At 40.6% G+C, this 27,803-nt stretch overlaps 1 protein-coding gene across 2 annotated transcripts in view; it reads left to right on the top strand.

The window, feature by feature from the left end:
• The window catches only part of RBFOX1 (RNA binding fox-1 homolog 1), a 1,878,609-nt gene that overhangs the window by 521,197 nt on the left and 1,329,609 nt on the right, over positions 1–27,803 (top strand). The window lies entirely within an intron of this gene.

Below are 27,803 nucleotides of genomic sequence, written 5' to 3'. Positions count from 1 at the left end.
TGTTTGGCTGCTGTTATTGTGTAGCTGCCTTCAGTGACTGCCCAACATTAATGCGGGGAGGTTAGTGTTTGTATGTGGCTTCTGACTGTGTGATGAGAATAGGGATTTGGCAATCTGATGGAATCAGAGACCTAAAGCAGTTTCAGAGGCATGCTGTTGGGTTTTCAGCTTGCAAGGTGTATATGGTATGTATACTTTAAAGAGGTAATTCCTCAAAGAGCTCTTCTGCATTGTTTCCCTGGAGGTGCATTTGGGGTGTTCAAATGTTTATTAGGAATGTTTGGAGGAAGTGAGATCCAGTGAGATTAATCTTTCTTTCCTTGTGGTCGTCTGAAGTTAGTGTGAACTTCAATGTCAAAGAGCTGTTTAACTTTATTTTCAAGAGCTATATTAGCATTTATATCAAATGCGGTAGGAATCGCAATAGGAACAGTCTGTTAATAGATGGCTTGGGGGGCTGTTGGCCAGATAGGCGAATAGCCTGAAACTTAAAGAAGCTAAACACTACTTGTAGGCATTGTATTTGCATGTTAACACCAACACACTTTTTAATCTCATCAGCTTAACCTAATTCATATGAAAATTACAATTAAACAATATAGACATTGAATATTTATTGACATATGTGAACGTAACCTGTAATGTGACAGGGTTTCTTGCTCTGTAGGTGAATTTATGCTTAATTATCTTCCAAAATAAATACAATATTACATTTCAGGATAAATTACACAAAGAAAGGTTCAACTCATGACATAATTACATAATAACCTCTAAAATGTTTCAGTAGTTAAGTGAGGGACGATTGGCAGGGATTTTAAAAAAATCACAAAATTCGTGTGTGGTTTTTTTTTTTTAACATTTAAATTTCAGAGTGTAGTAGAGATGATGGGTTTATTTGTTTGAAGAGGATGGTTCTGCTTTCAAAAGGTAACACAAGTAAAACTACCAAGAGCTCTTTGTCTTACACTGTCATGATGAAAATAGCTATATTTTAGAGAGGGTTTTTTTTTTTTTGTTTCCTTTATTAAGATATTCTGCATTTGTGAAGAATGGTTGAGTAAAATGGTGCATGCAACAAATATGAATCAGAATATCTCTGAAAGTTATTTTTTGGTCACTGGAGCAGCACAAGGTTTTGCTACTGAAGGCTTCTGCTACATCTTATTTAATACCTTAAATTGCGTCAGACGATTTGAACTTGATTGTGGTCTTCTTGAAGTTAGCTAGTTTAAATAGTTTTCACAAACAGAGGGTTTAGTAGACTCAGTGAAGTATCCTTTTTTTCCTATGAAAATGGGAAGCCTTAAAACTTCCTCCCAATTATTTTGCCCATAAATAAGTATGCTGTCTCCGCCTTCCAAAATGAGTAAAATGTACTCATTAATTTTACTATTCAATAGCTTGGTAGTTGCAGGAGTTATGTTCGGTTTTTATAACTTCAGATACGTTATATTATCATAATCCTTTCCACCATGAATAGAACTTTTTTTCACATTCTATTCTCTGTTCTCAGTATTTCTTTTTGAGACTCATTACATACTTGTCCCTAAGTTAATGTGGAGAAAAACAGATGCTTCAACATTAATAGAGCAACGTATTTCATGAGTTAGGAAATGTATAGTAAACAGTTAAACCTAACAGCTGAAGCTTTGTCTATGACTTTGTTTTACTATGTATTTAACTGGCATTCTATTTGGCAATGTTTTATTACTAACATCAATACTAAAAGGTAAGTAATACCAATTTGCAAAGCATATCCCATAGTAATGTTCACATAATGAAGTAATGTGAAGATCTGAAAAATGATTTTAAACAAAGTGCATAAATTATAAAATTGACAAGTCTATAAATGTATGTTGAATATACTGAGAATAAAATGCACCTTGGAAAGGCTAATAATTCTGAACTTACTATCATTAACAGGATAGTTAATTGAAAATTCCCATGTCTTAATTGTGCAATATAAATAACAAAAGTCCAGTGGAAAGATAATTGTGTTCTACTTTCCTAAAAAATCATACTGTTTTAAATTGGATTTTGAATTAAGAAATTTTATTATCAGAAAAAATGAAAAATTGGTATTCATTGGGCTAGAAGAGAAGAAAAAATTTAAAAATTATTGATGAAGCACTTTCACTCATCAAATTAACTGTTTAAAAATTGTTTACAAGATGTTGGTGTGGGTCAGATTTAAAATAATTCCATGTATTGGGTTTATACAGAGTATTCAAATAAGCACAGATTAACATTGTTTACACAGGGCTAAATCTTAAAGGAAGGTTTTTAAAATGAGCTCAGCAGTTACATATAGAAAATGAATGACAAAGACTCTGACTTTCAGTGCGCTTGGAATGTGGAACTTTCATTTTACTTAAAATATGCATTTTTATAGTGTGGGAGCATGTTTGCTCTTTGGAGGAGCATAAAATATTGGAGTATTTATCCTCTCAAGGTTTCCTCAGAAACCCTCAGTTAGATGCATATTCATATGGAAATCTATAGTTGTCATAAATAAAGATAAATGGTGACACTGACACATTAAAATTGTGTGAGTATTCAATTATTTATTTGACTTTAACCACAAATAATTATACAGGAGGCAAATTACTTTACTAATATGTTTAAGGAAAATATTCCTTCCCAACTCTGTATTAAAATACAATTTAGATCTTTTACATTTTGCAATGAATAAAAAGTGTCATACGAAGGAACATCTTTTCAGAAAAGACTTACAGTTGAAATATTAAGTATACTTTTTAACATGAAACCAAGAGAATTTTTTCAAAATTGATTTACACTTATGTGAAAAGTCACTTTCCAAAAGAACTAAAAGATTGAAATAGCTTAAGTCAGCTGAAACAACCAGTTTTTGATTCAGCAAAACTGGGTTATGAATTCAAGCAATTAAAAATGACAAAAAGTCCAATTTCACTGCCTAGACTAGTTATGTTTCCCATTTTCCCTCCTCCATAAAAATTTCAAAGTATTCTATCTTGTCAGCTGTTCACAAGGTATTAGAGAACCTCTCACTTTGCCTTTGGCTATTGAATCTAAATACTTTGATGTAGATAAATGAAAATAGTGTGAATCCAATGTATTTAATACAATTTGCTTTTTGCAGGTCCTTATTAAATTATCTGTTTCTGGTTTAAAGAATCCAGAAGAAAAGGGATGCCTTGGGTAAAGTGAAGCATTTTGAGTTTCTGGAAATGCCTTTCAGCTAAGATTAATACCAGGAAAACCAATATGGTTTTGTTGAGGAAAAGTAATAGTCTACTCTGGTGGCAAAAATATCTATAATATTTTCCTCATTTTTCATGGATTTCTTTGAGAGATTTGAATTGAGGTGCATTTCATTTCCTCTACTAACTGGTGTAAAGAGGAGGTCTTACAAATACCATCATCCTAACTCAGAAGCCTGCCATCTACATTGATATAAATTAAACTTTTAAAAGTTTATTTGAGAATTTGTCCTACTCATTTATATTCTTTATTTTTGTTTTTTAAAAACCTACTGTGAAATAATTGCAGAATGTAGATATTACATAAAAACATAAAACACAAACTGTGAAAAAGCCAACCTGTGAGCACCATCTTGCCCTTCCTAAGTACTCAGGGCTAAATATGGAAAAACAAATAAAAGTGTTTTACATATGCAATACTTGTTCCCATACAAGAGTAGTCTATTTGCCACGTATACATGCCTATATAGTTGTCCTATGTACTTGAAAAATCAATCAGTGGTATTTATTGGGAGCTTACTAAGTGCTGAACACTGTACTAAGTGCTTGAGAGAGTACAGTAATAATAATAATAATAATAATTATGGTATTTATTAAGCACTTACTATGTGCCAAGCATTATTCTAAGCAATGGGGTAGATACAAAGTAAACAGGTTGTCCCAAGGGTACTCACAGTCTTAATCCCCATTTTACAGATGGAGTAACTGAGTCACAGATAAATTAGGTGACTTGCCCAAAGTTACACAACAGACAAGTGGCAGAGCTGGGATTAGAACCCATGACCTCTGACTCCCAAGCCAGTGCTCTTGCCACTAGGTCACACTGCTTCTCTGTATAATAATGATATTTAAGTGCTTACTATGTACCAAGTACTGTTCTAAGCCGTGGGTTAGATACAAAGTAAACAGTTTGTCCCATGTGGGGCTCACAGTCTTAATCCCCATTTTACAAATGACGTATCTGAGACACAGAGAAGTTAAGTGACTTGCCCAAAGTCACACAGCTGACAAATACCGGTACTGGGATTAGGACCCATAACCTTTGACTCCCAAGCCTGTGCTCCTTCCACTGAGCCATGCTGCTTCAGTACAACAGAACTGGCAGAGACGTTCCCTGAGAAGTTGCCATAATCATGAAATTTACCTACTGGGCTGAAATGATTCAAAAGGATGATGCAGGACCCACAATCCAAACTAGAAAGTGCATACACAAAGACTGACATGTTTGCAGTGCCTGGTGCTTTTCCTTTTGCATTCTTGCCTCAAGATCCTTATGTAGCTTCTGCATGGAAAAAAAGCTATTGCGTTCTTGATTGCAGTGCACTAGGTTGATCTCTCTATAGCCCTTCACCTCAGTTCAAAGAATGAGGTATCCATCATCAGTAGGTTGTGTAGCTGTTTTTCATTAGCAATGATTTGTTCTACGCCATCTACACTCTCTCTCACCCAGCCTCGCTGAATCAAACAAGCACACATTGCAAATTGCCTGGAAAGGTGTTGCAGGGGGCTCTTGCTGGACTTTACATTATCTTCATATGCAATTTACCCTTGCACATCTTTTCAACTGGGTACTTTTCTGATGCATAAATCTAATCCATAATTGAAGTAAATCATCCATTGGTCTTAAAATGAGAGAGAACTGCCAAAACTACATCTTGTCATTATTTGCCTGTGCTAATATTGAGAGGCCTTACCTTAAAATGTTTAAATTTTACCTCATTGATAAATACTTGTGTTCAAAATGAGTTTTAAAGAGAACTATTTTAAAAGTGTGGTGATAAACCAATACATGGAATATGATAATTTCAGAGAGTAAACTATTTTTTTAAACCAAGTTTAAGTATTCGGCATTCAAAATAAGCCAAAATAATAAATGACCAAATTTAGACAAAACCTAGCTTGACAAATTCACTGTTACCCTCTTGTTAGGATGAAGCTGCTTCATAGTTCCACACAGGTTGAGTTTTTAAGAGTGAAACTCTACTTATTTCTGATTAATCAAATGAAGTTTAGCCAAATGCTCCAGTAATGGAACTTTCTTTGGAGTTAGTGATGTCACAAAGTGAAATGTGAAACCACTGAATGAATCATATCAAAGCAGTTAAAAAATCCACTTTCCTTGCATTCCCTTACCTATCTCCCATTATGAAGCTGTAGTGAATTTAATGAAACAGACTTATTTGTACAAGGATAAATGCAAATTAAGCAGTATTTTCATTTTAAATAGTTCATGGAACTGAAGAAGATTTTTCAGCTTTCTTTTTGTGCTTTAATTACTCTAAATCTAATAAATGTTTATTAGGAGATAAAAGTCAAACCATAATTTTGAAATAATAGCCCTTTATATGTACCTTAGCTGGGATGCTCACTATTAATGTTACCCGCAGTTGTCAGTGGGCAGTGCAAAAAATATTGTGCTCCCAAAGTTCCCGACAGGATCAATATAAAATGTCTTCATTAGACAACATAGAAGTAGAAAGGATTTGACCAACTCCCTTAGTTGAGATAGAGAACACACAAAGAGGGGTATAATAATATGTGGGCTACCTGTTTTCTGAGTTTCATTTTAAACTCATTTAAAACTATTTTAAATCCTCTCTCTTTAGATCTTAACTAATTTAAAGACCCTGTCAAATATTGGGAGTGGTGGCTCTGGTGAATCAATCGATTGTATTTATTGATTACTACTTAATGGAGGAACAACATAGTCTAGTGGAAAGAGTATGGTCCTGGGATTTAGAGCAACTGCACTCTAATCCTGAGTCTGCCAGTTGCTTGCTCTGTGATTTTGGGCAAGTCACTCCACTTCTCTGGGACTGTTTCCTCATCTGAAAATGAGGATTCTATATCTGTCCCCTCTCCTACTTAGACTGTGAGCCCCTCAGCAGAAAGGGACTGTGTCTGACCCAATTACCCCAGGGCTTAGGACAGTGTTTGACACATAGTAAACAGTTAGTAACTTCAGTAATAGTAAGAGTGGTGCAAGGAGGGATGACCAGGAGGGGAGGCTTCACCTTACAAAGCTGTCCATCCTTGGCAATGTCCATCATGGGGAATTTACTGGGCTAGGCTTGTGGGAAGGAGGGGGGGGTATTTTAAGCACACCTTGGTCCTGTGCAGGGAGCAAAATCTTTTTACAGTTGGCACCAAGCCTCTCACCCAAATCATACTCCTTATATCCATGTCTTTATATGCAGCATAAAGGAAGGAAGGAAGTGGGAGAGTTGAGAGTGAAGTACAGTTAAAAGATTAGCTTTAGAGTAGTAGTAGTAATAACAGTATGAATCGTATTAAACGCTTACTGTGTGCAGAACATTGCCCTGTGGTCTGGAAAATAATATAGAGTTAGGAATTAGACACAATCCCTGGCTCTTAGGGGGGCTCACAATCTGGGAATATAAAGAGAGAGGGGGGCTTGAGGGAGACACTTTAGGAACAATGAATGAATGAATCAGAGGTAGTTATCTACCATTTACTCTGTACAATTAAGCACTGGGGAAAGTATAATACAACAGAAATGAACCAATAAGACGTATAGCATATAATACAAGCACAAATGCACAAAATATAGATGAAAATCAAAAGGTACTGTGGTGAAAGGAGCAGAATATCAGCCTCCTTGAGGCTCAATAGTCCAAGGCATATCTGTAGCCACAGTGACTGCTACAGCAAGCACCAGTCTTCCTGAGATTTTGTGGAAGCCTCTTTCTTTTCCTTACCAGGGTGGTGCAAGGCAGAAGAGGATAGAAGAAATTTGGGGGACAGCTAGTGTAGATACTTAGGATATTTACATCAATTTCTATCTCCCCCCCTAGACTGTAAATCCATTGTGAGCAGGGACTGTGAATGTTATATGGTACTCTTTAAAATTTTTAGCACAGCGCTCTGCACACAGTAAGCGCTCAGTGAATATGACTGATTGACTAGGGAGGCAGTCAGTGGTGGGGATGCTGAAGTCACTCAGCTACAGCTTAAATCCCCATATCCTGATGTGCACAAAGCCTGAGCAGGAGCCCCAAGTAACACAGAGGGGAGGCAGAGGTTACCAGTTGCTGTGCTCAGAAGCAGTGGAGAGGAAATTTGGAACATTGTTGGTGAAAAGAACCAATATATATGATGGGAAAGCTTGAGAGAGCCTTTAAACTGATTATGAGGAAACTTTGCCTGATGTAGAAGGAAATAAGTCGATGAAAGTTTTTTGGAGGTGAGATGTGTATCGAGTGTTGCTTCAAGAAGATGATCCTTGCGGCAGCATCTAATTCACATTGAAGAGGAAAGATATTGAAGTTAGGAAGTGAAAATTGGAGGCAGTGAGATGAATGAGTAAGATTAAAATTAGTACTGCCCAAGAATATGTAAATTTGCAGCAATAACCTTCGATAGGCTTCCTTGCCCTCAGTGGAAATCTCCATTTGTGTTTTCGACCTTACAGTCATTCTTAATTGCAGAGAAGAGATAAATACAGTAACTACAATACATACAACCGATTCTGCCTAAAGCCCGTGTCTCCACTGTTAGGACAAAATGCTTACTACTAATGAGGAATAAAGTGAGAGGTGGAGTGAGATTTTATGATCACTAAGTCTGGTATCCAACACTGATTAAATTCATCAGCCCACTTCACTTTTCCTGTTCAGGCCCAGCTGTACCCAAGAATAGTAGTAGAGGTACCCTTTGTTTTAGAAACAGATGTAGCTGGTAGTCATATAGCATTGATGGGTGTGAATGTCACATTGAGAATCTCTCACACAGTTCCACACTATGTCATGAAAATACCGATGCACAACTTTACCGATGACACCTTGCTATTTGGGGGAGCATTGCTCAGACACCAATGTTTAAAAAGGGACAGCCATGTCTGACTGTTGGCAGGACATGTTTTTGAGTTACTTTTGCAGAAGTGGTGATGGTTTTTGCTGGGTCATCCACAATCTCTACGGTTCCTCTGTGCCCAGGAATAAAGCAAGATTTACACTTTGCTTTTACCTACATAGAAGAAATTCCTCCTCCCCTCATTTTCTTATTTGGGTATCTTGTGTGTACTGACAACTCTCCTGGGGAAAAGAGGGTGACATTTTTAGTTTGTTGTTTCCTTGGACATCGAGAGCATTGGCAATTCTCATCAATTGCTCTCACTCATTCTTTACAATTCAGTTTACATATAAGTTTGCAAATCCATCTCATTGGAAGTTCTGACTTCAACTGTTGAATTTGTTTAAGCAAGAAAATATCCTGAAAAATGATGCCGCAATATTGATGAGACTGTATTATCTGCATTTTCAAATGAGATTGCTGAGAACATTTTGTGTTTTTTGCTTTTGATTTGAAACCATATTTTTTTTTCTTAATTGGGAGGACGTGTAGGTGGTGCTAAGGATTACGTTCTTAACAGCCTGCTGCTCTGAAATTCATTGATGACTGTAATGAACCTAGTTGTGAGCTTAGGAATACCTAACGTGGAAGCTCAACTTGGCTAAGCACTTGGCTGAAGGGCTTCTAAGTGTGTTTTAGCAAGAAGCAGTGTGACTTAGTGGAAAAAGCCTGGGCTTGGGAGTCAGAGGTTGTGGGTTCTAACCTTGCCTCCCCCACTGGTCAGCTCTGTGACTTTGGGCAAGTCACTTAACTGCTCTGTGGCTTAGTTATCTCATCTGCAAAATGAGGATGAAGACTGTGAGCCCCACGTGGGACAATCTGATTACCTTTTATCTACCCCAGTGCTTAGAACAGTGCTTGGCACATAGTAAGCGCTTAACAAATACCATTATTATTATTATTTTTACCAATAGTCCATGGTGCTTTTGCTGGGGTTAGGGGTACGACTTTGATTAAGAATGCCGGCTTGGTAGTGAGAATGCTGAAGCTCCCTGAAGATCATATGTTTCATTTTGCTGCCTGGATAGCTCTGTTAATAAGTGAAAGGTATGGAATTTTAAAAGGAGTTACATTTTAATTTTATAAAATCCACAAAATAATTTTGTGAGAATCAATTCTTATTTAGGGTAGTATCTCAAGTAGGTAGTTGGCTCACCTGGCTGACTGGTTCCTTTCAAGAATAATAATAAATATTAACCTCAACAGAATCCCTAGTTTGCACAGACCCGACAATCCTTATCATTCCCTGATGGTGCAGTAAAATCATGGAACCATGATTGTTATACTCCCACTTGTGAGTGTCTTTGATGAAACCTGGGATGCAAAAGGATGTACAGTTTTATTTTTTATTTTTTATTCATCTCTGGCTCATTTCACCTTCCAGTACAAGCTACATGAAAAGCTTTGTATGAAAATGGCATTTTCTGCTGTTTCCTACTGTGAAAGATATTTTCTATATATTTATGAAAACACTGCAATAACAAAACCCTTTGTATAGCCATTCAATTTGTTGTAAGGAGGGATAAAATATTTTTATCTGGATCTGAACTTCATATCTGGGGAGGTTCAGTCAGCACTACTCAAAATAATAAAGCATATTTTTAAAAGTTACTCCCTGTGAGGACTTCAGAATATGCTACATTTCACCAAGTAACTTCCCAATCAAAAACTATAATATGACAAATAAATATTTGCTTACCCCAAATCCGTGTAAATATCAAGTGGAATTATTTCATAGTATGATTTGTTTTTTAAAAGTTCCTAAAAAAATGAGGGAAGCTTTGAAGTGAGAATAAACTTAGAGAACCAGGGTAGATAGGGACGTCAAAAAGTCATCTTGGTCTACCCATACCTCTCAACTCCAAAAATACCCCAAATGGTTGCCAATGTCTCTCCAATTCAAGCAGAAACTTTGAATAATGTCTTTGAGTCACCCAGTTTTTTTTTCTTTGTTTCATTTAGTTTTGTTTTAATTGTTCTTATGGAGAACTTACTATGTGTCAAGCACTGTTCTGAGTACTGGGGTATTTACAAGGTAGTCATTTTGAACATAGTCCCTGCCCTACATCTTGCTCACATTCTAAATATTTAGTCCCCATTTTACACTTGAGGAAGCTTAAGCTCAGAGAAGATCCCAGCTAGACTACTGTGTCAGCCTTCTCTCTGATCTCCCTTCCTCCTCTCTTGCCCGGCTCCAGTCTATTCTTCACTCCGCTGCCCGGCTCATCTTCCTGCAGAAACGCTCTGGGTATGTCACTCCCCTTCTTAAAAACCTCCAGTGGTTGCCTATCAACCTCTGCTCAAAACAAAAACTTCTCACTCTAGGCTTCAAGGCTCTCCATCATCTTGCCCCTTCCTCCCTCTCCTCCCTTCTGTCTTTCTACTGCCCACCCTGCACGCTCTGCTCCTCTGCCGCCCACCCCCTCACCGTCCCTCGGTCTCGCCTATCCCGCTGTCGACCCCTGGGCCACATCCTCCCGCGGTCCTGGAATGCCCTCCCTCCTCACCTCCGACAATCTAACTCTCTTCCCCTCTTCAAATCCCTACTTAAAGCTCACCTCCTCCAAGAGGCCTTCCCAGACTGAGCTCCCCCCTTTTCCCTCTGCTCCCTCTGTCCCCCTTCACCTCTCTGCAGCTAAACCCTCTTCTCCCCACTTTCCCTCTCCTCCTCCCCATCTCCCGTCCCACCCCCTCAGCACTGTACTCATCCGCTCAACTGTATATATCTTCATCACCCTATTTATTTTGTTTAATGAGATGTACATCACCCTGATTCTATTTATTTGCCATTATTTTAATGAGATGTCCTTCCCCTTGACTCTATTTATTGCCATTGTTCTTGTCTGCCTGTCTCCCCTGATTAGACTTTAAGCTCGTCAATGGGCAGGGACTGTCTCTATCTGTTGCCGGTTTGTACATTCCAAGAGCTTAGTACAGTGCTCTGCACATAGTAAGCACTCAATAAATGAATGAAGATGAGTGAGTTGCCCAAGGTTCCACAGCAGGCAAGTGGCAGAGGAGGGATTAGAACTCTGGCCCATGACATTTCCATTTGGCCACACTGCTCTAACTCATTTGGTTCTTTTCCTCTTATATTTATTGACTCTTCTCCCAACACATCCTAGCTCTCATTCTTTGTTCCTCTCAAGCTAACCTAGTCAATATGTCTTGCTGTTGTCTCTCGCACCACAGATCTCTTAGAAACATTGTTCCTCTTGCTTGGAACTCCAGCATGGTGTAGTGGATAGAATACAGGCCTGGAAGTCAGTAGGTCAGAGGAGCTAATCATGGCTCTGGTACATTTCTGCTATGTGACCTTGGGCAAGTCACTTAAGTTTCCTCATTAAACTTACCTCCGTTACCTCATCTGTAAAATGGGGATTGAAACTGTGAGCCCCACGTGGGAGAGAAACGGTGTCCATCCCCAATTGTTTGTATCCTCCCCGGGGCTTAGAACAGTGCCTGGCACATAGTGAGCACTCAAATACCACTATTATTATTATTATTAACCCCAGTTACAGTTCCCAGCTCTCCCCATGTATGACACCTTTCTGAAATCACATCTCCTGGGTTCTAATCCTGGCTCTGCCACCTATCTGCTGTCTGACCATGAACAAGCCACTTAACTTCTCTGTGCTTCAGTTACCTCATCTGTAAAATGGGGATTCAATACCTGTTCTCCCTACTACTAAGACTGTGAGCCCCATGTGAGATCTGATTGCCTTGTAGCTACCCCAGTGCTTAGTACAGTGCTTGGCATATAGTAAATGCTTAACACAGTTATCATTATCTCCTCAGGCCTTCTCTGATTCAATTCTAATTTCCTCACTTTATATTTCCCAAATGCTACTTCATCACTTACCACCCAATTAGCGTGGCTCAGTGGGAAGAGCACAGGTTTGGGAATCAGAGGTCATGGGTTCGAATCCTGCCTCTGCCACTTGTCAGCTGTGTGACTGTGGGCAAGTCACTTAACTTCTCTGTGCCTCAGTTACCTCATCTGTAAAATGGGGATTAAGACTGTGAGCCTCACAAGGGACAACCTGATTACCCTGTATCTACCCCAGCGCTTAGAACAGTGTTCTGCACATAGTAAGCGCTTAACAAATACCAACATTATTATTAGTATTCTCTCAGTTCATTCATTCAAAAGTAGTTATTGAGTGCTTATTGTGTGCAAAGCACTGAGCTAAGCATTTGGGAGAGTACAATATAGCAACAGATACATTCCTACCCACAACGAGCTCAATTTTCCATAGCACCTATTCACATACCTTACCTATTTCATTGCTTAAGCATTAACAAATATCAATATCCTTTACTTTTCCTCTTCCTCCTATCTAATTTATTTTAAGGACTCCCCTGTTAGTCAGTTCCTTGATGATAGAGTTCATGTCTACAATTTTTTGTATTTCCCCAAGCATTAGACACAGTGGTCAGTACATAGTAGATGCTCAAGTAATACTACTGATTGACTGTCTGATTGATAACCCAACCCTCTGTTCCTCTAGCCATGCTTCATCTCTCTCTTTCCCAACAAATCTCTCCCATGGAATTTATCAGCCTCCACAAATATTCTTGTTTTAAATCAAACCTAAACCTCTGCTCCTGCAATTTGAGTCCATTTTCTTTTGTTCTGCTTCAAGTGGAGAAGAATGACTGCTCTTTATCAACCAATCAATTGTATTTATTGAACAATTACTGAATACAGAGCATTGTATTAAGCGTTAGGAAGAGTACACTATTTTCTAGCTCCATACATTTGAGGGGGCTTTGCAGGGGCTGATTTAAAATGGAGTTGTTGAGTTTTTCATTTTACAGAGGCATTTCAAATTTCCACTGGCTTATAAAGTATTTAATATTTTCATATGCTTCGGTGTAAAGCCATCTGTTGCTGTGTCAGAACTGAGTGTTGAGAACAAGAACAAACGTATGTTTATGGGCATACTCCATAAAATGTTAACCGAAGAGGTGTGAGTGACACTGCAGAATGTTGTAAGGAATGAGCAGAGGAACTGGAAGATAGAACAGTAGGCATCTATATTTACAATTAATGCAGGGACACCCTCCTTAATGCTCTTGATTCCATGAAAATTGCATGTTAAAAGACCACTAAATGGCATCTAATTTCCCTATGGAAATAACATTAATGTATTAATATGTTCCCAAGATCCAAAGCATGGACAAGCAAGCTTGGTACAGCACTCTGCACAAAGTAAACATTCAATAAATGCCATCGATTGATTAAACAATATAGCTCACCCAGTTTTTATAAAACATGGGGGTTACATTTCGGCAAAATACCACATTAAGGAAAATGCAGCTATAGTGTCCTGGTGTCTGACACTGTGCACCTGAGAATATTCATTCAATCATATTTATTGAGCACTTACTGTGTGCAAAATACTATACTAAGTGCTTGGAAAGTACAATTCAGTAACATTTCTTCCCATGTCATGGACTCCTGATTCCAAAAAAGACTCACATGTTGTTTGTTCTCATATGATGTTTGTGCTTACACGTTGTTTGTTCCTTAATTTGGTCTGTCACCAAATCCTGCCAGTTCTACTTTACCAACCTCTCTAGAATCTGCCTGTTTCCCTCCATCCAAATTGCTACCTGCTGATCCAGGCACTTCTCATTTCCCACCTTGACTACTGCATCAGTGTCCTCCCTGGTCTCCCTTCATCCTGCCTCTTCCCACTCCGATATTCCAACTTCAGCTGCAGCAGAACATTTTTCTAAAAAATGTTCAGTTCCAGATTCCCTGCTCCTCACACAACTCCAGTGGCTGCCCATCCATCTCTGCATTAGAAACTCCTTACCATCAGTTCAGCCACTAAATCAGCCCTCCCTCCTATCCTACCTTGCTGATCTCTTAGTACAACCTAGTCTCACACTTTGCTCCTCTGACACCAACCAGGACTGCAACGGGGTGTGAGTTGCATAAGAGGCTTTTGGGTTACAAAAGTGTCTGGTTGCTCTAACAAATCTACTAGTACCCAGTAAAAGGGGTTGAACTATGACCCAAAATGATGTGTGCCCCTCCAGGACATATAGTGCCCCCCAGTTGGCATGCCCATGGTCAGCCTGGCAGCCTGAATCCTTTCCCTCCAGAGCTTCAAGAAAAGTCCCTTCTTCCTCTTTTCTGGCATCACCCCCTGGTCTTAACTTAATAATTCAAATTACAAAGACAATCCAACAGTTTATCGGATCGTTTTAAAGGATTTTGCCTGATTTAAGGTGTTGCAGCTCAAAATATGCCAATCCACTGTGGAGCTTGCCAACCTACTCACTGCCCCTCAATTTCATCTTTCTCACCACTGGCCCCTCGCTCACCTCCTCTCTCTGGCCTCGAGGGCACTGCTCCTTCATATCCGGCATAATACTACCCTCCCCATCATTAAGCCTTACTAAAGTCAATCTTCTCCAAGAGACCTTCTCTGTCTAAGCCCCCATTTCCCTATTTACCCTCCTTTCTGCATCATCTAAGCACTTAGATCTGTATCCCTTAGGCATTTTGATTTTAACCCCACCCCCACACATTTCCATCTCCATCTGTCATTTATTTTTTCTTTCTGTTTTTTTCTTTGGTCTGTAAACTCCTGCTGGGTGGGAATGGTGCCTGTCTATTCAACTGTATTGTACATAGTAAGCGCTTAGTAAATACCATGGATCGATTGATTCCCAAACAATATCCTGGTCAAAAGCCTGTATTCTGGCAGAACTGTGTGACTGGAAAAAACTGTGATTTAAAAATCCCAGTAGATATGATTCTAAGATGTAAATATGTCCCAATAATAAATTATTTTTATTCAGATATGTTATGGATGCAAGTGCAAATGTTGAATTTTAAAAGTGCTCTCTTTCATAGTCCTAATTGGCAAAAAGACACATTGTGCTAAAAACTCCAGATCATTACATAAAGTCAAAAAGGGTCAAAGCAACTTTTGAAATAGGAATTTAATAGCTTTCTTTAAAAATCAGTAAAAGCACTTCAAAAGTTGAGGGAGGCAGGAAGCGAAAGTATTTGAACTTAAGCAGTTTTGCATTGAAGTCCAGACATTTTGCCAAAGTGCCAAAACATTCTAAGAAATACTGATATCAAAATGCAATATCATATTTAGATGGAAAGTGCTAAATGAAGAGCATTATAGCATATATACTTATATTTATTCAATTTCTCCCTAAAATGTACAAGGTTTGAAAGGAAAGATGGTGAGTCTTGATGGAGAGTGGTATTCTTAACTTCTTCAACAAATAATCTACATTTCAACTGTTGTCTGAATACATTATCTTTTGTTCTCTTAGCTTTTTATAATATTAGCATATAATTGCCTCTGGCTTGGTGGGGGAGAGAAGTAATCGCAGATAATCAGTGGTATCTTTTGGGCATCTGCTGAGTTCAAAGTACTGTCAAAACTCTTAGAAGGATGTCCAGGCCATGCTCTTTAGAAAATTACAACCAAATAGACCTAACAGAGAAGAAGACAGACAATATTTATTCACAAAAAGTGTAAACAGGATGAAGGAAGGAAGAGATTTCAGACCAGACCTTAGTATATCCTAACCAAGAATCAGAATTTAGGGTGACTTGTGAAAAGGCCAGAAGTGGAAGATGGTTCTGATCAACTGACACAAAACTGTAAAGAAAAGTAGAAAGCCAATATGACTAGAAATGTGACTTTGCCTGGCTGGAGGAAAGGGTAGTAGAAAGAGGGAAAGATGAGATGCAAAGAAAGAGAGTTAGCCAGAGGCACACCTTGTTTTGTGGAAATTGAGGTTCTTATTTTGAATCATTTTGCAACTAGTTTTGTGGGATCAGCAGCTTGAGTCAAGCAGGATGAAAAAATGAACCTGGTGCAATTTTTCTTTGGAAAAATTGTAACGTCACAATGTTTATTGGAATCTCCTCGGCAGTTACTAAAACTCTGTTCCCTAGGTGAGATAGGCATTGTATTCAACTTGATTCATCTATTATATGCCCCAGAGCTTGAAACAATGCATGGAACATAGTAAACTCTTAACAAATACCTGGGCTCTAATCCTGGTTTTCCCAGGTGTCTTCTGTGTGGTCTTGGGCAAGTCATTTAACTTTTCTGTGCTTCAGTAAAATGGGGATTAACACTGAGTACAGGACTGTGTCCAAGTGGATTAGCTAGTATCTACCCCAGTGCTTAGTACTGGGTCTGGCACATAGTAAGTCCTAAACAAATGCCATAGAAAAACAGGAACAATAACAAAAAACTCCAAAACCCACAATAATTATCATTATTGGTTCTGAGGCAGGCAGATGCAGGATTTCCTTATTTGGATGATACTTTGATATGTGAGCTGTACAAGGATGTAGGAATCTGCTCTGCAATTGCAAAGACTCTGTACCTGGAAGCTGTGGGGTATTAAATGATAATTGTGGTATTTGTTAAGTGCTTACTATGTGCCAAGCACTGTACTAAGTGCTGGGGTGGGTACAGCAAATTGGGTTGGGCATAGTCTCTCTCCCATGTGGGGCTCAAAATCTCAATCCCAATTTACAAATGAGATAATGGAGGCACAGAAAACTGAAGTGATTTGCCCAAGGTTACACAGCAGAAATGTGGTGAAGCGGGATAAGTATCCATGACCTTCTGACACCCAGGTCTATGCTCTATCCACTACACCATGCTACTTCTGTGTTTCTCCGTGCATGTAAGAGATTCTAACCTTTGTATTTTAATTCTGCCTCTCCTTGGTGTCAGTAGTGTGGCTTTTTTAGGTTCTACAGATGAGTGGGTGATGACATTATTAATCGTATTTATTGAGCACTTACTGTGTGAAAAGCACTGTACTATGAGCTTGTTTTCACCCCCACAGCTTTCTGGGTTGTATTCCAGTCTTGTCTTTGCCAAGTCTCCAGTCAAACTAAGAGCATTCAGGAAAAGTTTAAAAGACCCCCTTCTCCCAACTTTTCTAAGTCTTCTTGCCATGGTTCCACCTCTTGCCCCTGACACCAAAAAGCCTTGCCCACTTCCCTCCATCATATAATTGAAATGGAAAATAGGTACTTCTGGAGCAGTGATAAAAGGTGGAGGCAATTTAATAATAGTAACAAATGTTAAGTATTAAAGCAGATAAGTAGAAAATCTTCTTAATTTAATGGAAGATAGCCAATCCTGGGGAAAAAATACATCTTAATTCTTACCTTTTTCATAGATTTTTAAAGTAAGGATATGTTTCACACTTTTCATTAGATTAATATACTCTCACTAACCTATAAGGTATCAGGCACAGTATGTCTGTAACTCCATGGTATTTTAGTTTTGCTTTTAATAGCAGTCCATCACAGTCCAAATGGGTTCTATTATGCTAGTGAATAATGATAATTATTACCATCATCTTCATCACCATGCCTCCAACTTTCTTGTCATAGGGCTCCTTCAAACTGACCACCCCGCCAAGGGTAGTGAATTCTGCACATTTACTTGCTGTACTCCTTAATGACATGATTGTCTTTATAGGTTATTCAGATTCTGGAGGGAAACATTCATGTCATTTGGGCTAATAGGTGCCTGACAGAGTAAACCCACACAATATCCTATCCTGGTTGCAATTTCAATGGATGTGAATGCCTAAGGAATATGCACCTAAGGGGTATGCCTAGCACAGCACCCAAGCAGTATGCCTAGCATAAGGTGACCACAACATCTATGAACTAAATGTGGTGACTAGGAGAACTGGAGGAAAGAGGAAAAGATGCATTCTTTCCTCAGCATGGCTTTCAGATGCTGAGATAATCGGTGACCTCATGGAGCTGCTTGATGGGGAGAGGGTCATGTGACTGCTACCAAAAGTGCAGCCATCCAGACCTTCCAAGGATGGCAGCCACCTGGCCCTTTCAAAGATGGTGTCCATCTAGCTCTTTCAAAGATGATGGCTAATGCTCGTTCAAAGATGGTGACCAGCTGGTTGTTCAAAGATGGAGGTCACTAGCCCTTCAAAGATGGGAGCCATCTGCCCCTTTCAAAGAGAAGCAGCGTGGCTCAGTGGAAAGAGCATGGGCTTTGGAGTCATAGGTCATGAGTTCGAATCCCAGCTCTGCCACTTGTCAGCTGTGTGACTGTGGGCAAGTCACTTAACTTCTCTGGGCCTCAGTTACCCCATCTGTAAAATGGGGATTAAGACTGTGAGCCCCATGTGGGACAACCTGATTCCCCCGTGTCTCCCCCAGCACTTAGAACAGTGCTCTGCACATAGAAAGCGCTTAACAAATACCAACATTATTATTATTAAAGATGATGGCAAGATGTAGGTGATATATATGGATTATAGTGGGGTCTTGGAGCTGAGTTGCCTATTCCAGGGACAACCTTGAGGACAGCAGGAGTGGGGGCAGACAACCATTTTAACATAACATATTGGTATGATGTCTTTATTGAATGCTGCCTGCTCACACAGCATGATATGACAGCATTACATGACATACACAAAGTGAAACCTGATATGGAACCTGTGGGAAGACCCTTTTGGCCTCACTTAGGGCATGGGATCTCTGAAGTCGGCCCTGCTTGTTCCTCACCCCTCATGGATGTTAATGGGTGTGTATTTCTGGGTAATTACAACAGCTTCCTCTGCCCAGAGTGTCATGCTCCTTTAAACATACTTCATCTGATTGTCCCAGTGACTAAAGTTACTTTTGGTAGTAAACTTGAGAGTAATCTGTTTGGAACACTGGGAATCTATTTTGCACATTACTGAAGTGCATCCCTAGGGTATGTAGAGCAATACCCTCACCTCTGTGATGTTTCCTGTTAATTTTGAAGAGAGACACTGAGTTGTAATCCTAGAGTCCTAGTGCCCACAGCAATTCAACTGAGTGGCACCTCACTCCTCATCCTTCAAGATGGCCACCACAACTTGCTGCCACCACCCCATGAATTAGATTTAGAATCCCCCCACAAAACGTGTGAAGGATGTGGTGCTCACCCTAAAATCTAGCTGCTGAGTTTTGAAGGAATGACAAATGCCCCACTCCCTTCTGGGGCAGAGTGACCCTGAATTAATCAGTTCCATTCACACAGATTGCTCAGGAACATGGTTGTTATGAACAGATAACTTGTGCTTACTTAATTAAATGTTTCAGCAGTGACAGAAGTTGTACAGTAGAATCTTGTACTAGACCCAGGAATAACCACCCCTCCATAATGTGATACTTTTTCCTAATTTGAATCCAGGTGTTCTCATTCAGCTGAAACCATAACTCTACTTCCCTTAGCTGCTTCTCTGGGGACAGACTATCCACACTATACCCTCATTCACGCTGCTGATCCTCAGCCTTCCCTTCATGTGCCTAGCATAGACTGTATTCCTTGCAGCTCTGAAGAGTCTTCCCTCTTTCCTAATTCTGCTCCTTGCCTTGAGCCCTGTCCTGTCATTGGCTGGTTTGATGTCACCAGTCAGTGGTATTTAATGAGCACTTACTATGTGCAGAGCACTGTACCAAGCACTTGGGAAAGTATGATAGAGTGGTAGCATTCTGCTCAGTGAAAACATTGACACACTGTGCACACACAAAAACTATCCCTTGTTGTTCCTGCTAGGTTGTGTGGGGATAAGGAAAGAGGATTATGCCTATCTGCTCTGTTACATTCTCTCGTGCTTAGTGTGGTGCTCTACACACAATAAACACTCAATAAATACCACTGATGGATCAATTTTCACATTTTTTGGTTGTTTCGCCTTCACTTCCTTGACTCATAATCCTTACGAAGCATTAGCTCAAAAAAAGCTGCCCCCTTCCTTGAAGGCAGTATGCAAGGCCGCTCTATTTGTGGCAGTCAACTCCCAGTTTTTAGCTAAGATTCAGCAATTCTGTCATTACTATAAAGAGACTGTTAACGAGTCAACCCCCTTCCCTCCTGAAGTTTACATCTTAAAGTTGTGTTTAAGTGATGATTCTTTCTCATATGTTAACCAGAAGAGCAGATAGTGTATTAACAGCAGCAGCACAAATGACATATCATCTATGCAGGATCTGACATGCAGGACCAGGACACAGGACCAGCAGCAGGCTGAAATTCTTTTAAGTACTTTTCTCCTCATTGGCCAAAGTGACTCACTAATACAACAGAGAAGTAAATTATTACCATTGCCAGATCGAGTGACAGGGTAGTAATTAACTTATGTCACCAGTTGGCCTACAACCACTGTGTTTCTTCAATCCTATGATGTGCTTTTTAAAGGAAGAAGAGTTCTGAGGAATTTTTTGTTAATATCATGTGCTTGCATCTTTTTCTATTGACTAGAAAATGAGTTGGTTGTTAGAACATGATTTCCTATTCTTCAAAATAATATGGCAATGTGGGAGACTTGAAAGCTACAGTGAAATTAAGCAAGCTTCAAAAAAGGCTCCTGGTGCACTAAATTAGCCATTGTGCCTGATTTCTATTGGGCAAGCACAGCGTTGATGGATAGAGAGAAAAGATGAAAAATTTTAATTACAGTTTTTCAAACTCCACATCTATTAAGTACACATTGCCACACCCAGGAAGAGTGATACTAGATTTGTAATATGTACAAATAAAATGTTTCATTTTGTAGGATTGGGTGTGTTTTCATCAGTATCTCCCATGAGGACCTCTGTTCCAGGACACAGTCTTGTAATCTCTTACAGTGGGAGTGAGTCAGCTTAAAAATCAATAGGGCATGAGGTATTTCAAGTTCTCATTATTGTAATGTGTCAACATCACTTCAGTGACCCCAGAGTCCTGTGTTGGCTGATTTTTTTTAACTGATTTATTGTGTAATCTTGTGGGGACAACTGTAATTTCACTTGGAATCAGAAAGTCTCCATTTATGGTTTGTGTCAAGTCTCCTGCCATTAGGACATTTAGAGGTAATCAATATCTGTGCTAGTTGCTAACCGCTGAATGAAGTTGTCACTTGCTTGGATTACTAAGGAAGCAAATGAAGGGATATGGTACAAAAGGATAAATTCACCGACTGTATGCATCTTGCAGGTGGCTATAAAACCTCACAATTTTCCTCAACCTGGGGGTTTCCCTGTCATTCTGAAAGCTTTATTCCTGAGATCCTGTGCTGGACATCAAGCCAGTCAGTCGTCAATATTTGCTGCAGTAGTTTCACTTCATGTGCAAAGGGGTTATGTTAGGGAAAGAGTTGGATCTCAGGTAATTCATTTTAGGTCAACATCTACTTGCTTGAAACCTTAGCAGTTGCGATGCCATCTTCAGTGTTCTCTCTGTCTGTAATCTATAATGTATTTATCCATTTTCATGTCTCTCACCCCCTCTAGACTTTAAGCTCATTGTGGGCAGCAAAGTGCCTGTTTATTGTTATATTGTACTCTTTCAAGCACTTAGTACAGTGCTTTGCACACAGTAAGTGCTCAAAAAATAAGATTAAATGAATGCATGACTCTATTCTCCTCCAAGAAAACTTCCCTGACTACGCCTGATTTCCCCTACTCCCTTTCCTTTTTGCATCTCATTTGTACTTGGATTTGTACCCTTTATTCACCCCACCTTCAGTCTCACATTTATGTACATATCCATAGTTCTTTTTAATGTCTGTCTCCTAGACTGTAAGCTCATTCATTGTGCATGGGCAATGTGTCTGCCAACTTTATGTTGTACTCTCCCAAGCACTTAGTACAGTACTCTGCACACAATAAGGATTCAATACATGTCAAAATTTTCTCCTGAAGTATGCTCTTGGTGCTTCAAGCTCCTTGATAAAACTTTGCCAAAAGGCTAGACCGTAAGCTTATTGTGAGCTGAGAATGTGTCTGCTTTTTGTAGTGTATTCTCCCAAACTCTTAGCATAGTGCTCTGCACTCAGCGCTCAATAAGTATGATTGAATAAAATAAGATGCTTTCTGCAGTCTTCAAGTTCCTATAGATCTAATATAGTTCTTTTCTTTTAAAGTTTAAGCTTAGCCCCTGGTGTTAAATCACTTTTTTTTGTCTTTCATTAGAACAACTAATTGTAAAGAACAACGTATTTCTCCCAATGGCAATTTAATGATGAACAATCCTCGATCCTGTCATGAGGATTTCAGAACCAAGGACCCCTGTGAAGGAGTTGGTTTTAGTCCCACAGATTTGCCCAGTGTGACTTCTACCCTATCGTAACTACTCACTTCAGTCCATGTTTCACTCTACTTCCCAGATCCTTTATTCAGGATTTTTTTTTATGATATTGGGTTTGTGTTTACTGTTTGTCAAACATTGTTCTAAGCACTGGGATAGATTCAAGTTAATTAAGTTGGACACAGTCCCTGTCCCTTATGGAGCTCACTGTCTAAGTAGGAGGGAGAAAAGGAATTTAATTCCCATTTTACAGTGAAAGAAACTGAGGCACAGAGAAGTTAAGTGACTTGTCCAAGGTCACATAAAAGTAAATGCACAGAGCTGGGATTAGAACGCAGGCCCTTTGACTCCGAGGTCCGTGTTCTTTCCATTAGACAAGATGGAAAGTTTTTACCACCTCTCCCCACTCCTCAGAATCCTCCAGTGGTTGCCCATCCACCACCATGTCAAACAGAAAATCCTTATTATCGTCTTCAAGGTCCTCAATCATCTCTTCCCTCTCCAATCTTACCTCACTGATCTCCTACTATAACCCAGCCCACACACCTTGCTCCTCTAATGCCAACCTGCTCTCTGTTCTTCTATCTCACCGCAGACCCTATGCCCATGTCCTCCCTCTGATCTGGAACTGCCTCCCCCTCCACATAAAAGAGACCACCATTTTCCCTATGTTTAAAACCACATCTCCAAGTGGTCTTCCCTAACTAATGTATCATTTCTCCACCCTAGTCACCATTCTCTCTGTCACCTCTGTCCTTAGGTATACACCTCAAGCACTTGAAACCCCCAGCCCTACCACACTTATGTACATATTTGACTCTGCCATTTCCTCTATCTGTAATTTATTCCACTATCTCCTCCTCTAGATGGTAAACTCTTTGAGAGCCTGTCAACCAAATCCGTTGTATTGTACTAGCAAATGCTGAATAAAATGTTCTGCATACAGAAAGTGCTTAATAAATACCATTGATTGATGTCTATCTGTCCCTTTATCACTGGGGTGGAAGGTGTAACAAGCAAATTGGGGGGCAATGATGCAATAAACTGCATAGGGAAGGGCCGTTTTTTTTTTTTGTGCTATACCACGTTAATATAATCACTTATCCTTTCCCACTTTGATTACTGTATTAGCCTCCTTGCAGTCCTCCCAGCCTCCTGTCTCTCCCCACTCCAGTTCTTACTTCACTCTACTGCCCAGACCATATTCTACAAAAATGCACAACCCATGTTACTCTATTCCTCAAGAAACTCCAGTGCTTGTCCATCAACTCTGCATCCAATGGAAATTCCTCACCACTGGCTTTAAAGCACCCAGTCTGCATAATTTGCTCCTCTAATGCTAACCTTCTCACTGTACCTCGATCTTATCTATCTCAATGCCAACCTCTCACCCACTTCCTGCCTGTGGCCTGAAACACTCCTGGTTCTCCTCATCTCTCTGGCCGTTCATTCTCGGTCTCCTTCGCAGGCTCCTCCTCCCCCTCCCATCCTCTAACTGTTGTGGCTCCTCAAGGATCAGTTCTGGGCCCTCTTCTGTTCTCCATATACACTCACCCCCTTGGTGAACTCATTCACTCTCACGGCTTCAACTATCATCTCTATGCAGATGACACACAGATCCCTTTCCTCTCCACCCAAATGGCTACCTTAATGCTACAGGCTCTTGTTATATCCCGGCTAGACTACTGTGTCAGCCTTCTCTCTGATCTCCCTTCCTCCTCTCTCGCACCGCTCTAGTCTATTCTTCACTCTGCTGCCCGACTCATCTTCCTGCAGAAACACTCTGGGCATGTCACTCTCCTTCATAAACACCTCCAGTGGTTGCCTATCAACCTCCGCTACAAACAAAAACTCCTCACTCTAGGCTTCGAGGCTCTCCATCACCTTGCCCCCTCCTACCTCTCCTCCCTTCTCTCTTTCTACTGCCCACCCCCACGCTCCGCTCCTCTGCTGCCCACCTCCTCACCATCCCTCAGTCTCGCCTATCCCACCGTCGACCCCGGGCCACGTCCTCCCGCGGTCCTGGAACGCCCTCCCTCCTCACCTCCGCCAAACGAATTCTCTTCCCCTCTTCAAAACCCTACTTAAAACTCACCTCCTCCAAGAGGCCTTCCCAGATTGAGCTCCCTTTCTCCCTCTACTCCCTCTACCGCCCCCCCTTCACCTCTCCGCAGCTTAACCCTCTTTTCCCCCCATTTCCCTCTGCTCCTCTCCCTCTCCCTTGCCATCCCCTCAGCACTGTACTCGTCTGCTCAACTGTATATATTTACATTACCCTATTTATTTTGTTAATGAAATGTACATCGCCTTGATTCTATTTAGTGGCCATTGTTTTTACGAGATGTTCTTCCCCTTGACTCTATTAATTGCCATGGTTCTTGTCTGTCTGTCTCCCCCGATTAGACCGTAAGTCCGTCAAAGGGCAGGGACTGTCTCTATCTGTTGCCGACTTGTTCATTCCAAGCACTTAGTACAGTGCTCTGCACATAGTAAGCACTCAGTAAATGCTATTGAATGAAGATCTACATTTCTGCCCCTGTCCTCTCCCCCTCCCTTCAGGCTCGTATCGCCTCCTGCCTCCAAGACGTCTCAACCTGGATGTCTGCCCACCACCTAAAACTCAACATGTCCAAAACTGAGCTCCTTATCTTCCCTCCCCAGCCCTGTCCTCTTCCTGACTTCCCTATCACTGTGGATGGTACTACCATCCTTCCCTTCTCTCAGGCCCGCAACCTCGGTGTCATCTTTGACTCGGCTCTCTTGTTCACCCCACGCATCCGATCTGTTACCAAAACCTATAATAATAATAATGTTGGTATTTGTTAAGCGCTTACTATGTGCAGAGCACTGTTCTAAGCGCTGGAGTAGACACAGGGGAATCAGATTGTCCCACGTGGAGCTCACAGTCTTAATCCCCATTTTACAGATGAGGTAACTGAGGCACAGAGAAGTTAAGTGACTTGCCCACACTCACACATCTGACAAGTGGAAAACCTGCCAGTCTCACCTTTATAATATTGCCAAGATCCGCCCTTTCCTCTCCACCCAAACGGCTATCTTACTGTTACAGGCTCTCATAATATCCTGGTTGGATTATTGTGTCAGCCTTCTCTCTGATCTCCCTTCCTCCTGTCTCTCCCCACTCCAGTCTGTTCTTCACTCTGCAGCCCAGCTCATCTTCCTGCAGAAATGCTCTGGGCATGTCACTCCCCTTCTTAAAAACCTCCAGTGGTTGCCTATCAATCTCTGCACGAAACAAAAACTTCTCACTCTAGGCTTCAAAGCTCTCCATCACCTTGCCCCCTCCTACCTCTCCTCCTTTCTCTCTTTCTACTGCCCACCCCACACACTCCACTCCTCTACCACCTGCCTCCTCACCGTCCCCCGTTCTCGCCTATCCCGCCATCGACCCCTGGGCCATGTCCTCCCGCAGTCCTGGAATGCCCTCCCTCCTCACCTCCACCAAACTAATTCTCTTCCCCTCTTCAAAACTCTACTTACAGCTCACCTCCTCAAAGAGGCCTTCCCAGACTGAGCTCCCCCTTTTCCCTCTGCTCCCTCTGCTCCCCGTCTACCCTCCCTTCATCTCTCCTCAGCTAAGCCCTCTTTTCCCCCCTCTCCCTCTGCTCCTCCCCCTCTCTCTTCCCCTCCCCTCAGCACTGTACTCATCCGCTCAACTGTATATATTTTCATTACCCTATTTATTTTGTTAATGAGATGTACATCACCCTGATTCTATTTATTTGCTATTGTTTTAATGAGATGTTCATCCCCTTGTTTCTATTTATTGCTATTGTTTTTGTCGGTCTGTCTCCCCCGATTAGACTGTAAGCCCATCAAAGGGCAGGGACTGTCTCTATCTGTTACCGATTTGTACTTTCCAAGTGCTTAGTACAGTGCTCTGCACATAGTAAGTGCTCAATAAATACTATTAAATGAATGAATGAACACCCTCCCTCCTTATATCCAATAGACAATTACACTTCCCCACTTCAAAGTCATATTGCCACATCTCCTCCAAGAGGCTTTCCCTGACTAAGCCCAATTTTTCCTTCCTTCAACTCCCTCTGCAGTAGCCTGACTTGCTCCTTTTCTTCACTGCTTGTACCTCCTCCCAATGCTTAGTTCAGTGCCTGGCACATAGTAAGCGCTTAATGAGTACTAGAATTGTTATTATCTATTACTATTAATGTTTAAGAAAAGGGTGGACTACAGTGTTGAAGGCAGCTGATAAATTGAGGAGGATTAGTGTGGAGTAGAGGCCACAATGGATTTGGCAAGAAGGAGATCTTTGGTGACCTTTGAAAAGGAGGTTTCTGTGGAGTGAAGGGGACCAAAGCCATATTGGAGGGGGTCAAGGAGAGAATTGGAAGAGAGGAATTTTAGGCAGCAAGTATAGACAATTTGCTCAAGGAGTTTGGAGAGGAATGGTAGGAAGGAGAGGTAGAGGTAACTGGAGGGAGCCATGGGATTAAGTAAGTTTGGTGTTTTTTTTTACGATAAGGATGTAAGTTTGTTGTGGGCAAGGAATGTGTCTGTTTATTGTTTTATTGTACCCTCCCAAGCACTTAGTACAGTCCTCTGCACACAGTAAGAGCTCAATAAACACAATTGAATGAATGGGCATGTTTGAAAGCAGTGGGGAAAAAGCCATTGCAGAGCGAACAGTTGAAGATGGCTGTTCTCTGCACAGAGTAAATGCTCAATAAATATGATTTATTGACTGACCATCAAAGAGACTGCAACATTGTGTTGATGCTGGGCCATAATGCTGTGCTCCTGTGGTAAGAACCAAAATCCATGCAGGAAGGTAGTGCAAAGCAATGTGGAGCTTCTAAATTCAACATTTGGTGTTGGAATTGCTCATTGAACTGACAAGTGTGTCTGTTTCCATGCATCCAGGTCAATTCCCTGCTGATAATGCCTTTCCACTGGGTCAAGGACATTGGTATATCAAGTCTTGACTGGCACTCACTTTTCCTTACATATTGGTCTAATGTTCATTTTTGTTTGAGGAATATGAGTAATGATTTTACTCCCTACCTCAACCTCTTTTTATTGGGCTTTATGAAAGGATAAGAAATGCAAATGTAGACCTGTACATTTTAGTGAAATGAAGGAAAAAATCAGAAACCTGTGCAAAGTCTCTTCATCATCCTCTACAACCCAGGAATTTTGAAATTGAAAACTTGTGATTCCAAGTGCACTTAGTCTTTTTCTTTTTCACCAGTTTGATTTTCTAGATGGGGAAGAGAAATCAAGTGAACAGTAAGTGATAATAATAATAATGTTGGTATTTGTTAAGCGCTTACTATGTGCAGAGCACTGTTCTAAGTGCTGGGGTAGACACAGGGGAATCAGGTTGTCCCACGTGGGGCTCACAGTCTTAATCCCCATTTTACAGATGAGGGAACTGAGGCACAGAGAAGTTAAGTGACTTGCCGACAGTCACACAGCTGACAAGTGGCAGAGCTGGGATTCGAACTCATGAGCCCTGACTCCGAAGCCCGTGCTTTTTCCACTGCGCCACGCTGCTCCTCATCAAGTGCTCCCTACCTCATCACTCCTTACCAAAGTTTGTGAAAAAGTAATACATCCTATG

This window comes from Ornithorhynchus anatinus, chromosome 2 (assembly GCF_004115215.2).
Source record: "Ornithorhynchus anatinus isolate Pmale09 chromosome 2, mOrnAna1.pri.v4, whole genome shotgun sequence".
In the NCBI taxonomy this organism is placed as follows: domain Eukaryota; kingdom Metazoa; phylum Chordata; class Mammalia; order Monotremata; family Ornithorhynchidae; genus Ornithorhynchus; species Ornithorhynchus anatinus.
The sequence above is the reverse complement of the archived record's forward strand: the minus strand, read 5'-3'. Positions and strand labels throughout refer to the sequence as shown.